The sequence below is a fragment of the Cupressus sempervirens genome, chromosome 6 (genome assembly GCF_028749045.1).
Source record: "Cupressus sempervirens isolate cs-2001-9-10 chromosome 6, ASM2874904v1, whole genome shotgun sequence".
NCBI classification, from domain to species: domain Eukaryota; kingdom Viridiplantae; phylum Streptophyta; class Pinopsida; order Cupressales; family Cupressaceae; genus Cupressus; species Cupressus sempervirens.
In genome coordinates, this window is record NC_143123.1 from 702049642 (window position 1) to 702061693 (window position 12052).

Consider the following 12052-nt stretch of genomic DNA (forward strand, 5'->3'; position numbering starts at 1 on the left):
CATAAAAATCCTATTCCATCCATTCCTACGCAAGATCAACAAAGGCACATATCAGGGCACATCATCCATCATCGTCCCCCTACATGCTCTTCCATATCCTCTTCATCTCGCAAAGCTTCTCCTAACCATCTTCCCAAAGCTTACCATAGTAATGTGAATGCCAACTTCAAAATGCATAAAGCTAAAAATCCACATCATAGGCAATCATATGTCTATTCTAAAAGACATACTCCAAAAAGGAAAAATCCAATCGAAGAATGCAAAATAATGCAAAAACCTATGAAAAGAAAATCCAAAACCATGTGGATCCCAAAGAAAAAAGTTGAAACCCAATGCATAATAGCATCCACCATTGCTAATCCCCCATCCAGTGACTCGTGTCCCCCATCTCCTAACTCCATCTTGGGTGCCTATATCCCCAAGCGTGGTTCCACAAACCCACCATCAAGCCCGCATCTACCATCTATCCCCCATATGCTCTTTTCACACCTGTCCCAACATGTGCCAATGTTGATCCTGCAAGCATCCCCATCTCATGCTCCTTTCCAACCTTTTCATCCCTCCATCTCCTACCATCAATCCCATCTAATCCAATCTATTGCATAAATCACACATTCGGTGTACCAACAGCTAGCAACAAAATTGAACATTCCAACAGCCAGTGAAAAATCCCAAAAAAGCCAAAAATAGCTAAAGAAAGCCAAAATTATTTCAGCTAAGTCCAAAGTCAAAAAGTCAAAAAAATAAAGAAAAATAAAGCGTCCACTGGTGAAAACTTGGCAATTCAAGCACCTTGGACAAGTACCATGATGAAAACTTGGCAAACAAGCGTCATGCATAATCCAGCCATCCCCAGCTTAGCCTATCATCCTCATGCTTTTGGTCACATCTTGTCATCCAGCTCCATCTTCCAATTTATCCACCTATCTTTCATCCTCCACCTTTTATCTATCACCATCCACTTATCTGTTGCAACTTCAGCCAGTCATCTCAGCTATCATCCATCTCCGTAGCACCTTCAGCTTTTTGATCCTAGCTTCAATCCTATCACATCCATCATAAGACCTCCTTCCACATGTCATTTTCTGACTGGGGTCACTGTATTCCTTGGAGATCTTGTCTTGGCCATCCTCCCTTATCATTGGTATCTTGCTCTAGGCTATCCTCATGCAAATCAGATGTCATCCTCTCATTAGCCATTCACTCTAGCACCATCTATTAGCTCAGCTACCACCAACCTTAGCAATGTCCCCATCCTTGGTCGCATATCTATCATCATCATTGGATGCATCCTGCCAAATCCATATCTTCCACTATCACCTCATCCTTAGCTTCTGCATCTTGCCCCAACTTGAGCCATCCCACTATCTTATCATCCAGAGTTGTTGTACAGCTTGTAAATCGTGTACCTTAGCTTGTAAATCTTGTACCTCAGCTTGTACATTTTGTACCAAAGCTTGTATATCTTGTATCCCCCCTTGTAGCATAGCTTGTATATCCAAATCTTGTCCAAAGCTTGTACCATACTCCAGTTTGTATTATATACCAAAGCTTGTATCCTAGTCACATGCACACAAAGAACCCCATTTTCACTTAAGCTTTTCGCAAACCATCTACCTATCTACCTATCAACTATTACAGACATCCCACCCTTCATAAACATTTCCATCTCACAAAAAACCAAAACATGAACAAACTTGTACATTTCTAACATATCTTGGTCTGACGGCTTGTACATCCTCTTTAGCTTAGTACCATTGTATCTATCCAGCTTTCGTGTTAGTTCATCCTTGATCAGCATCTTGCACACATCACACAAATCTTGGTTAGCTATTCCAATGCATCCTTTAGCTAGATCTCCTATCACCAAAGTGTTATCCTTCTTAGTTCAGCTTGTCAGACGCATAACTCATCCAGATCCATCAGCTTAGGTGCTCTCCGATAGATCCTTGTAGGATATAACTTTCCTCATGTCTGATCTTGGTCCGTTAGTACCTCGTCCTACCCATCTCGTTGGCAAACGGTTCTCTTTTGAATTTTCACTTTCTTTCGATTTGGAATCTTCCCTTTTGAGTCTTGAAGTATCTTTTCCAAGCAATCTTTTTGTTCCCTCCTCAAGGTTGTCACGATCTTCCATATCATGGTATGCTATGAATGGGGCACTCTGAGCGTACAGTTTTGATCAAGTCTTTTGTTTGTTTCTTTTTTTGCTTGTGGGTTACCTAGTGTCGGTTCCATGCTGCTTCCTCTGGGACTCATGTGTGATGCTGGGGCAATCCTTGCGTGTTTGTTTTGAGTCAGCTTGTCAGTCCTCTGGATGGTTGGTGAAAAAGCCTTGATGTTCTTGGTAACCTTGGCAATTAACCAATAGTCCTATAGCAAATCTAGTGCTCAACTACATGGTGGTACTTCTCTTTCAAGTATCCCCCTGTTCAAAAAGCTTCAATGGTTTCCTCTCATCTCCATTTCCCCCATCCATATCCAGCATTCGTCTCTCCTACCCCAGCCTGTGCATCAGTATCTCTTTGAATCAATCTTCACTTTTAGCTTTAGGAATCTACAATCCTAGTCTTAGGGATCCACCAATCAAATCAATCCACCAAGCCTCATCTTTCGAGATCCACAATCCTAGTCCTAGGGATCTTCGAAACCCATCTTCCGCCAATTTGACTCTTTGAAATCTTGTTGCATCAGCTTTATAATCCCCTCATCCATCTCCCTATCCTGGATTCCTTTTTATAGCGCTCCGCTCCTTCATCCTCCCCCCAATCTTGAAAGTCTTAAGCTTATTTACTCTTGTGCCTCTAATTTTCCCCTTTATCATTCTCCCATAGTGAGAGTTTGAGCTAATTTAGCCTCTTCTCTTAAGCCACTCTTCGTCCTCCCATCCCGAATTCTTGTATTTTTCAAGAAGCCGTCGAGCCTCATTTTCTCTCCTCGCCGACTTCTTGAGGGGGCATCTCTACGTCTAGTCTCTCCTCTTCTTATTCGAGATTGGGGCAACCTTGTTGCTAAAACATCTTCCTCATGTCTTCTTCATTCGAACTTCTTTGAAATAGTGTTGTCTCAACACTATGTCAAAGAGGGGCAAAATGTAGACACCTAAATTTGATTACACCGCTTTGGTAATCCTATTTTGTTATCTCTAAAGGCATCATTAATTAAATTTTTATTTAATTAATCCTTTGCCATCCCCTAGCTAATTAATTTAAATACATCATCTATAGTCCTTATTGATAAATCAAATAACCTATTATTTATCAATTAATCCTATTCTTCTATCTAATTCCAAAATCCTCATTTATTAAATAAATCTATTTGATAAATAAAGCCCTCAAATCTAATAACCCCTAAGCTATCTTAAACCCCTTTTTTAGCCTAATCCACCCCATCCACCCATACTAACCAAGCTTAGCCACTAACTCACCCACCCTCATTGAATGCCATCCACTTGCATATCTCTAACAAGCTTAGTCTAATCCTAAATCACCTCTAATCCCACCCCTAACCTTGTCACGTTCCCTAAGTAAGCTTAAGACTTTCCTAAGCCAAGCAAAGTCAACAATCTCAACTCCCTCCAAAATATCCCAACCACTAAGCATTGAATGCTCTTACAAAGGCCATAAAGACTCTTACAATCTCATTCATTGCTCTTACAAGCCATTATGAAGGGTCTTTATGAAGATATTATCCCTTGAGCCTCCTTTGTTGACTCATCCATCCCCTTGCCTCCATCCACTCACCCTGTGACATGTGTCACTCCCTGGTTGGTGCTAAACAAGCACAATCCATGTGCTCCCCTTTGAGTGCATCTTAGCCCTCCTTAAGCTTTCATCTCTCCTTGCATCTTAACCCTCCATCCCTCAAGCCCTTAGCCTATAAATTGAATCCCCTCCCAAGCCAAATTTATAATGCTAGTTTGAGAAACAAAGCCTTTAAACCACACCCTTATAATGTCAAATTGAGAGCTCACAAGGCTACCAATTTGTCATTACCCATCCATCTCCATTGAAGCTAGTTTTTGAGAACCTTGAGCATACATACCAAATCTAAGCAAATAGACTCATCCCTAAATCAAGTGACCATCCTCATTGGGAGAGTCATTTTATGGCTCATATTCTCATTTGACGGTTTCACTTTGTCTCTCATATATGTTATGATTTTTATGCTAGTTAATGCTTTGTTCTCTTAATAGATTAATATTTCTTGCTAACATATTTCTCATATACATTTGACTGGAAGAAAATCCTTCCACTCCCCTTCAAATGTTCTGAATTTGTCTCTAATAGCCACCAATGACTTGAATGTTGAGATAAAGGAAGGCAAGAAATTTTTCCCATCTTGAATTATATCACTGGTCCAATCTTTGATTTCTTGCAGCTGAGTCGATATCTCTTCTATGTTGCTCTCGTTGTCTTGCGGAAGAGCTTCCTGGTGCAACTGTTGGATAGGCTGGCAATCTATCTAATACTTGTTTTCGGCTTCCAACTTTTCAATCCTCTCATTTTCCTTCCTTTCTCTAATTGAAACCATGTCTTCCTGGATCTTCTCACGCTTTATGTCATCTGTGATTCTTCCCAAGTTATGCTCTACTATCTCATACTCCTAAGCTACAATCTTATCCACTGCCTTGCCAACCTTTGATATAGCAATCTGAACTTTTCGGTGACCCTCATCATCACTCTGAATTACCTTTGCTACCATTTTTGCAAAAAAAAAATTGTTTCTCACTATCTTCTTTTTCCACTAACCCTTGAATATCTTCAACTGTTCGGACAGTCACTACCTCGCCTCTTGGGATAAGCATTTGCCTTAACCATAGTGGTGCAATGCATTTCCCTAAATCTAGATTCAGTTCGACTAGCAAAGCATCACCAATGGCCTCGGGCACCTGGCTTATTTCCTCAATATCAATTGGCATATCCTCTTCTTCACTAGTGACTATCACATCATCTCCATGTTGATTCTCCGAGAGAAGAGAGTAAACGGTACTGTCATTGTAACCACTTGATTCCAAATCAGAGCTCACCTCTAATGTGACCCCTTGTCCACTTGTATTATCCTCTTGGCCTCTAGCCTCAATTATGCTCCCCCTTGACGATGTTGCATTTTGTCTCTTTGTTGGAGGTTCCTGATGTTTTGTACTTTTTTCAACCTCCAAATTTCTCTTCTTGCCCTTAACTTCTCTTTCTTTCTAGCTACTACCTTCACCTTTCTATCTGACTGACTTCACTGGACCTTCCTCCAATTTCATCTTCTCATAAGGTGTACCTTCTAACTTTGTAATTGCCTTAACTTCCATTGTACCAGGATTCAATGTGTAGATCAACTGTCCTTGTAACTGCCTCTAAGGAAGGATCCTGATGATCATCCCAATCCACTGGACTCAACTCCGTTCCATCCATTGTATCATAATCTTCTCTTAGTGCATTTTCATCATCTTATAGTTGATCGAGAATATTAAGGCCTTTCCATCTGATTGGCCTCATCATGCCCACTGACAATCTTGAGAAAGCTAGCTTCCTCATATGAAAGTCATCATGTGCATTGGCCCAAAAATCTTCTATAGTAGGGATATGTTTGAATTTGTTTTGCTGAGATGTCTTGATGAGACCATTAGGGTTGAATTCTTGTCATGCACTATACCATCCTAGATGATATCGCTCTAACTCGTCTGCAATTGCAAAGGTGATAGGATTGGGGCAAGTATTGTTGCCTATTCCAAATGAGAAGTTAATCCTTATCTCACTTTTAAGTTTCATCATTTTGTCATAATGCTCAAGTTGCCTAGCCAACTCCATCAAAACTATCTTGTCAGGTGGGTACCTTAGAAGTCTCTTGGGACACACTGTACTTCCTGGTACTCTAATGTATGTGAATTATGGAAATTGCATGAACCAACTCCCATACTTCAATTTTTTACTTCTGCTTCCATTGGGAGCCTTCTAGCAAGTGTCCCTTGTAATATCGTTATCGTCTTCATGGCAAAGGCATCATAAAACATCTTATAATCTTTGGTATTGTGCAAATGAAGTTGTGGATAGCACTCATGCACCAAACATTGCCCCGACCCATTGCCAATCACTCCTAAGGCCTTAAGTCCAGGATTTTCATATAGTCTCACAATCAAGATAGAAAAGATAGGATCACATATAGAATTGCTTTTGATTTTGCATTGTCTTAAGTCTCTAGATTTTCACTTATAATTCTAGCCCAATCAAATTTTCTCTTTCGATTCTCAATTTAGTCAATAAAATAATACATCCACTTCTCGAATTGCATACCTTGAGCCACGCTCATGATTCGGCTAAGAAGAACAATAAGGTCGTCGTACTTCAATTTGAAATTTGACTTGGTGAGCTTTGACGACTTAGTAACTCCCTTCTTGCCTTCGTGTAACCAATTCAACTTTAGATGAATGAAGTAGGCCTCCTAGTTATCCTAAAATAACTTAGCCACTTGATCCATCATTACCACTGTCATGCCTTTATGCTGCAAAATATTGAATATTTCTTCGACCACTCGTCCGTTGATGTTAGCCAACACTCTCTTCCCTTCATAAAAAATGATGGACTTGATAACAATATCAAACTAAAATGCACAGTCCATTACCAATTCCGGACAAGGCAAGGTAGGAGGGAAAGTCGTCAAGCGTACAATTTCACTCTTATAAATCTTCTTTGCCATGGGGGATCATCCTTCCTTCAATATGTCCTTCACCTATACCATATTCATTGTACCAATATTGGTATCACTTATTCGCCTCACTTTCGAGAAGAAGGTGGTCTTAGGCATCATGTCTTCCTTGTCTTTTTTGGTATTTGTTCTCTTTGGGTTCTTGCTTGTACTAACATCTACCATCCTAAACACTTATTTCTGCCCCTTCGTTCTAAATGATATGGACTACACTTATCAATCTCCAACCTTCTTTCTATCGATAGAATCTAGCTTATTTCTGCCTCTCCAGATCTTATCTCTACGCTTATCAATCTTCAAACGTCTTTTCTAGGGATGGGACTACCACTTATTTCTACCTCTTTGTTACCTTAGGATGGACTACACTTATATCTCCCAACTTCAATACCAGGGTGGTATTGATTATTTCTGCCTCTCCAAGTGTCCTATCATGAAATCTACACTTATATCTCCCAACTTCGGCTTATCAATGGAAATGGAGTGGTGGATGAAAAGTGCAAGAAGAATATAAGGGAAAGGAACCAAGCAATAACAAGAAATAAAATCTACTTTTAAAACCAATCTTCACCTCTAAAAATGAACCAAAATTTTACCCTAAATCTACCTTTACCAATAACCGGGCCCTCTTCACATTCAGATCAGATCTCGAAAAATTCAATCCCGCTTGCAAATATGATGCCCTAGCAAAAATCATAATTCACCAACCTTGCAAAATTTGCCCATGCCACTAAATCAGACATTAAATCACATTGTCCTTTCACCAAATAAAATCATCAAATTCTAGAAGGAGAAATCGCTGCCAAAGATGGAGAAATCAAATTAAAATTGTTGCAAAATCACCAAAAATCAGACCTCAAAAAAAAAAATCGCCCAAGCCGGAAAAAATCAAATCTACTCAAAAAACGTCCTAGGGCATAAATTCGCCCAAGCAAGGAGAAAAATGTTGCCAAGAAATGGAGAATCTACCTCAAAAATCACTCAAGCTAAAATTCGTTTTCCTTTGAAGAAAATCGCACATCCAAGGATGAGAAAAATGGGAATGGGAAAATAAGAGGGGGATCCCCTCTTTTACCAAACTTTTTGCCTCTCCAAGTGGGCCAAGCTGCCTAAAGGGAAAACAAAATTAAGTTAGTCCTTTAATTAGTGGCCCGGATCTAAATGCAACATTAAAATTACTTAGCCTACAGTGAAATTGGCCCATTTAGTTGCTAATTTTGATCAAAAATCGCAAAAATAGAAGCAAGGTAAGCCTAGGAGATGCCAAAATTTTCATTTAATAATGTTTTGGCAATTAAAATATCATTAAAATCAAATCTAGCAAGCCAAAATCAATTTTCAATTCCAAATTACGAACTTGCTTTAATATTTTAAAAATCCCTAGGCAAAATTTCAACCCAATTAATGTGATTTTGCAATTTAATTCAATTTCAATATTGCAATGCAATTTCAAATTTTTAACAAAATAAATCATTTTCCTGGCAGTCAAAATTCAAATTCCAATTTCAATTTCACTATCAAAATTTCCTTTAAACCAAAAAAAATCAAGATTTTCCAAAACAACTCAATCTAACAAATTCATTTTGAGAATGCTCAAGCTTCTACAATTATATCAAATTTTCAAAAATTCGTCTAATAAGCACAGAATTTGCAAATCTATTCTACCAAATATCATTTTAACCATCGAAAAAATGTTGTCATTGAATTTTGTTTGGCCTAAGGATAAATTTACATGTTCTAGAAAAATCAAGTTAGCGTCGGGTGGAAAACAAATCAAATCCCCTCCTGGCTCGAAGGCATCCAAGGTGTAAAAATTGTTAATTTGAAAACCTTTGGACAACTCCAAATTTTGTTAAGACAACTAAAAAATTCCAAAAAAATTGCAAAAAATTGCCAAGGCTTGCCCGAAAAAGTAGGTCCCCAAAGTTTTTGGGCAATGATGCGAAAACCTCACAGTAGGTTCTTCCTTCTTTCTTTGTCTAGGGAATTGCTTCCTTAGCTTAGTAGCATTTGTTTATATTGCGATAGCATTTGTTTATATTGCGATATTATTTCATCATATTGATAGATCTTTTGACTATGAATAATCTTTTCTGTGAGAGGTTGTTGTCCTAGGTCATCACCTCTTCTTTATGTTGCAAATTATGTTCTTTATAAACTCTTACCCTCGCGTTGGTGTTAGAGTTGTTTTCCTCATCCAAAGATTTCTCTTTCTCTTCTTTCTAGTGGGTGCTTGATGATTGAATCTTTGATCCCATTTGGTTTATCTTTGAAAGATGATATTTTATCTAAAGGCACTCCTCTATGGTGGGGGTCTAGTTGATAAGATCTCTTTCTTTGAGGATCCTTGTTCCATGAGTGACATATCCTTTTCACGATTATATATGCTCTTGGATGTAGGGGTCAATATCTCTCGCTAAGAATATGGTATACATTGTTGTTAAACAAGATATCTCCTTGCACTGTGAAGTAGGTATCCTCTTACTCTTCCTTATCATGCCTACTAGACAGCCACAATAAGGAGGGGGGCATATATAGGATCTCCCTTGTACTATAGTTTTTTATTTATATGCTAAATCCTCTTAAGTTAATGCACATAAGTGGCTAAATCCTAAAGAGACATGCATTTTTCAATTTTTTCCAATATGCTAAATCCTCTTAAGGGAACACACATAAGTTGTTAAATCCTAAAGAGACGCATTTTTCAATTTTCAATATGCTAAATCCTCTTAAGGTAACACACATAAGTTGCTAAATTCTGAACAGACACACATTTTTCAAATTTTCAATATGCTAAATCTTCTGAAGGTAACGCACATAAGTTGCTAAACCCTGAGGAGAGACGTGTTTTATATTCATAGTGATACAAGAAGGTGGATCTATGGGTATTCCAAAAGCCGTCAGAAGAGGAATTACAATTGCAAGCACAGTTTATGGGTGAACTATAAGGTTTGGCCACATGTTTGGGCTCTCCCTCTCCCTTAGTGATTCACGGTAAGGTGGGCATCTTACTAAGCAGAGCAATCACTCCCTCTTTTCTCTCTTTTCGCTTTCATGCTAGTGGGACTGGATCATGAAGCTATGTTATTTATAGTGTTGCTCTTGTCTTTCTTATGTAATCATTTATGCTTTTGTGATAACTTTCCAAATATGATCCTAGTATGAGAAATATTTCTTAGCAAGATTTATTGTGCTAGTTGATTTGAGTTTGTTTAGTACTAACCCCTCTTTATGTGTTCTTGTAGCTTTGTTTTTCTTTTTCTTTTTCCTTTTGCACCCTTGTACGTGTATTTTGAGTTAGAATCCTTAGCTTGGGGGCTTGTGTTCTTAGCTAAGTGTTATTTTATCTCGTTATGAATCCACTTGGATCCCTTCTATCTTCTCCTTTACCAAGAGTTTGTATCGAGTCCTTGCTAAAGTGGGGGCTTAATGTATCATCTTAAAATGGAAGCACTTCCATGATAAGAATGTTTAGCCCTCTGAGCAAGTGGTTTGGGTCATGTCAAGCACCTTGAATAGGTCTTTGCATGGATCTAGTTGTTTTCCCCCTATTCTGCTTCTCTCCTCCTGTTTCCAACCTCTTTTTGACAACTTTCTCTGAGAAACTGAAGACTTTGACTTTCTGCATCAATGATGACCTGAAGGGTCAAGGATGACCTCAACCTTGACCCTGACCCAAGGTCCATATTTCAAGGTTCCATGATTTTTGATTGTCGGGTTTCAAAAAGAATTGTTTTCTCACTTCTAGGTCAGCTATTTTGGTCTTCGAAAAGATAAACTCTTAAATTGCATTTAGTCTAGCTTCATTTCTAGGGGTTAAGATTAATTGGGATTTAATTCTCCAATGTCGACCTCTCTAGAAGTTTGTGCCCTAGATCACTACATATGGAAGCCTCCTCCTCTCATTTTCTCTAAGGCACATTATGATATTGGATGATCCATTTATTTCATCAAGCAAGCATTCCATCAAATATTATCAAGAAAGCATCCAAGCCATTGTCTCCATTCAAGTTCTCTATTGAAGATCAAGGATTCAAGCATTCAAGCCTTTGAAGGGGTTTGGTTCAAGCATTCAAGATTCATCATTCAAACCCTAGATCTATCCATCATGGTGGTGCGATCTTCCTTCAAGATCCTTTGTTCCCCTTCAAGATCTATTCATTCTTCCCTCAAGGTGGATTTCAAGCATACAATCATTAAGGTTTTGATTTACATTTATTGTTTTTTATTTATGTTATTTAGTCCAAGCTTTCATATCAATGCACTAGTTAACATTTCAAATACAATTGCATATCTATTGAATATCATAGCTTCATTGTTAGATTTACTTCTACTACTTGCTAGCATGCTTTATTTCAATTCCATTATTATAGTTGATTCCAAACCTAGGTCAAGGTCAACCTACCTTCAGAAGGACAAAAGTTTTTTAGGTTTTCTCTGTCTCGACATTTCTAATCTCGAGCAAGTTGTAGAATTTCCTAAAACTATACACAAACATCAGAAAACAGGCATTTTCAAATTAATTTCATCATGAGGTATGTATCTTATCTTGTCTAATTTCAAGCATTTCCATATTTACATTACTTATTCAATTTCAACTCAAAATACAAATGAATAGTGTGAATGTTAGATGCAGTGTTAAAGCTCCATTTTTATCCTATTCAGTAAACAACAACATGTACATAGTGTATTGTTACTGGTGAGAAGCTAAAAACTTAGCGTTAAGCAATTAAGTCACATATGAGAACAACCAAAAATAAATCAGTTAATTTTGACATTGTTTGGTACCTCAATTGAGTGTGTGAAGTTAGCTATAGCCACTACTAGTTATCTTCCTCTATGCAGTATTGAATATATATTGGGGGTCTAATTATTATTTTTTGGGTATCTTCCCCTATCATAAATAGTCATTGCCAAAAATACTAATTTACTATGCAGCTCCACTATTATTTTGTTGTAGTTCCTTAATCTAAGGACATTAGACCCATTGAAGAACATCGAACCCTAACAGTTATAAATCCACTATCAACATCACTAATTAAACTTAGTGACTCGTATAATAAGATCAACTTAAAGTGAGAGTCACTCTATGAAAACCAAATCAAGTGATATGAACCCTAAGTTCTCTTGTGAATTGTTTCACCAAAGTGTGACTATTCCCACTAGCTAAATGAAACTATTTCCTAGAGGTCCATTTTCAAAGTTGCTAGTTGTCAACCAATTCATCAATAATGGAAGGCAGCTACATTCAATTAATCAAACATTCTTTCATGCCCACAAGGGTGTTTGCAACAAAAAAATCCCTTGTCTTATCTTATCTTGTTGCTTTAGGTGTGCCTAACAATCACTCTTGTCCTAA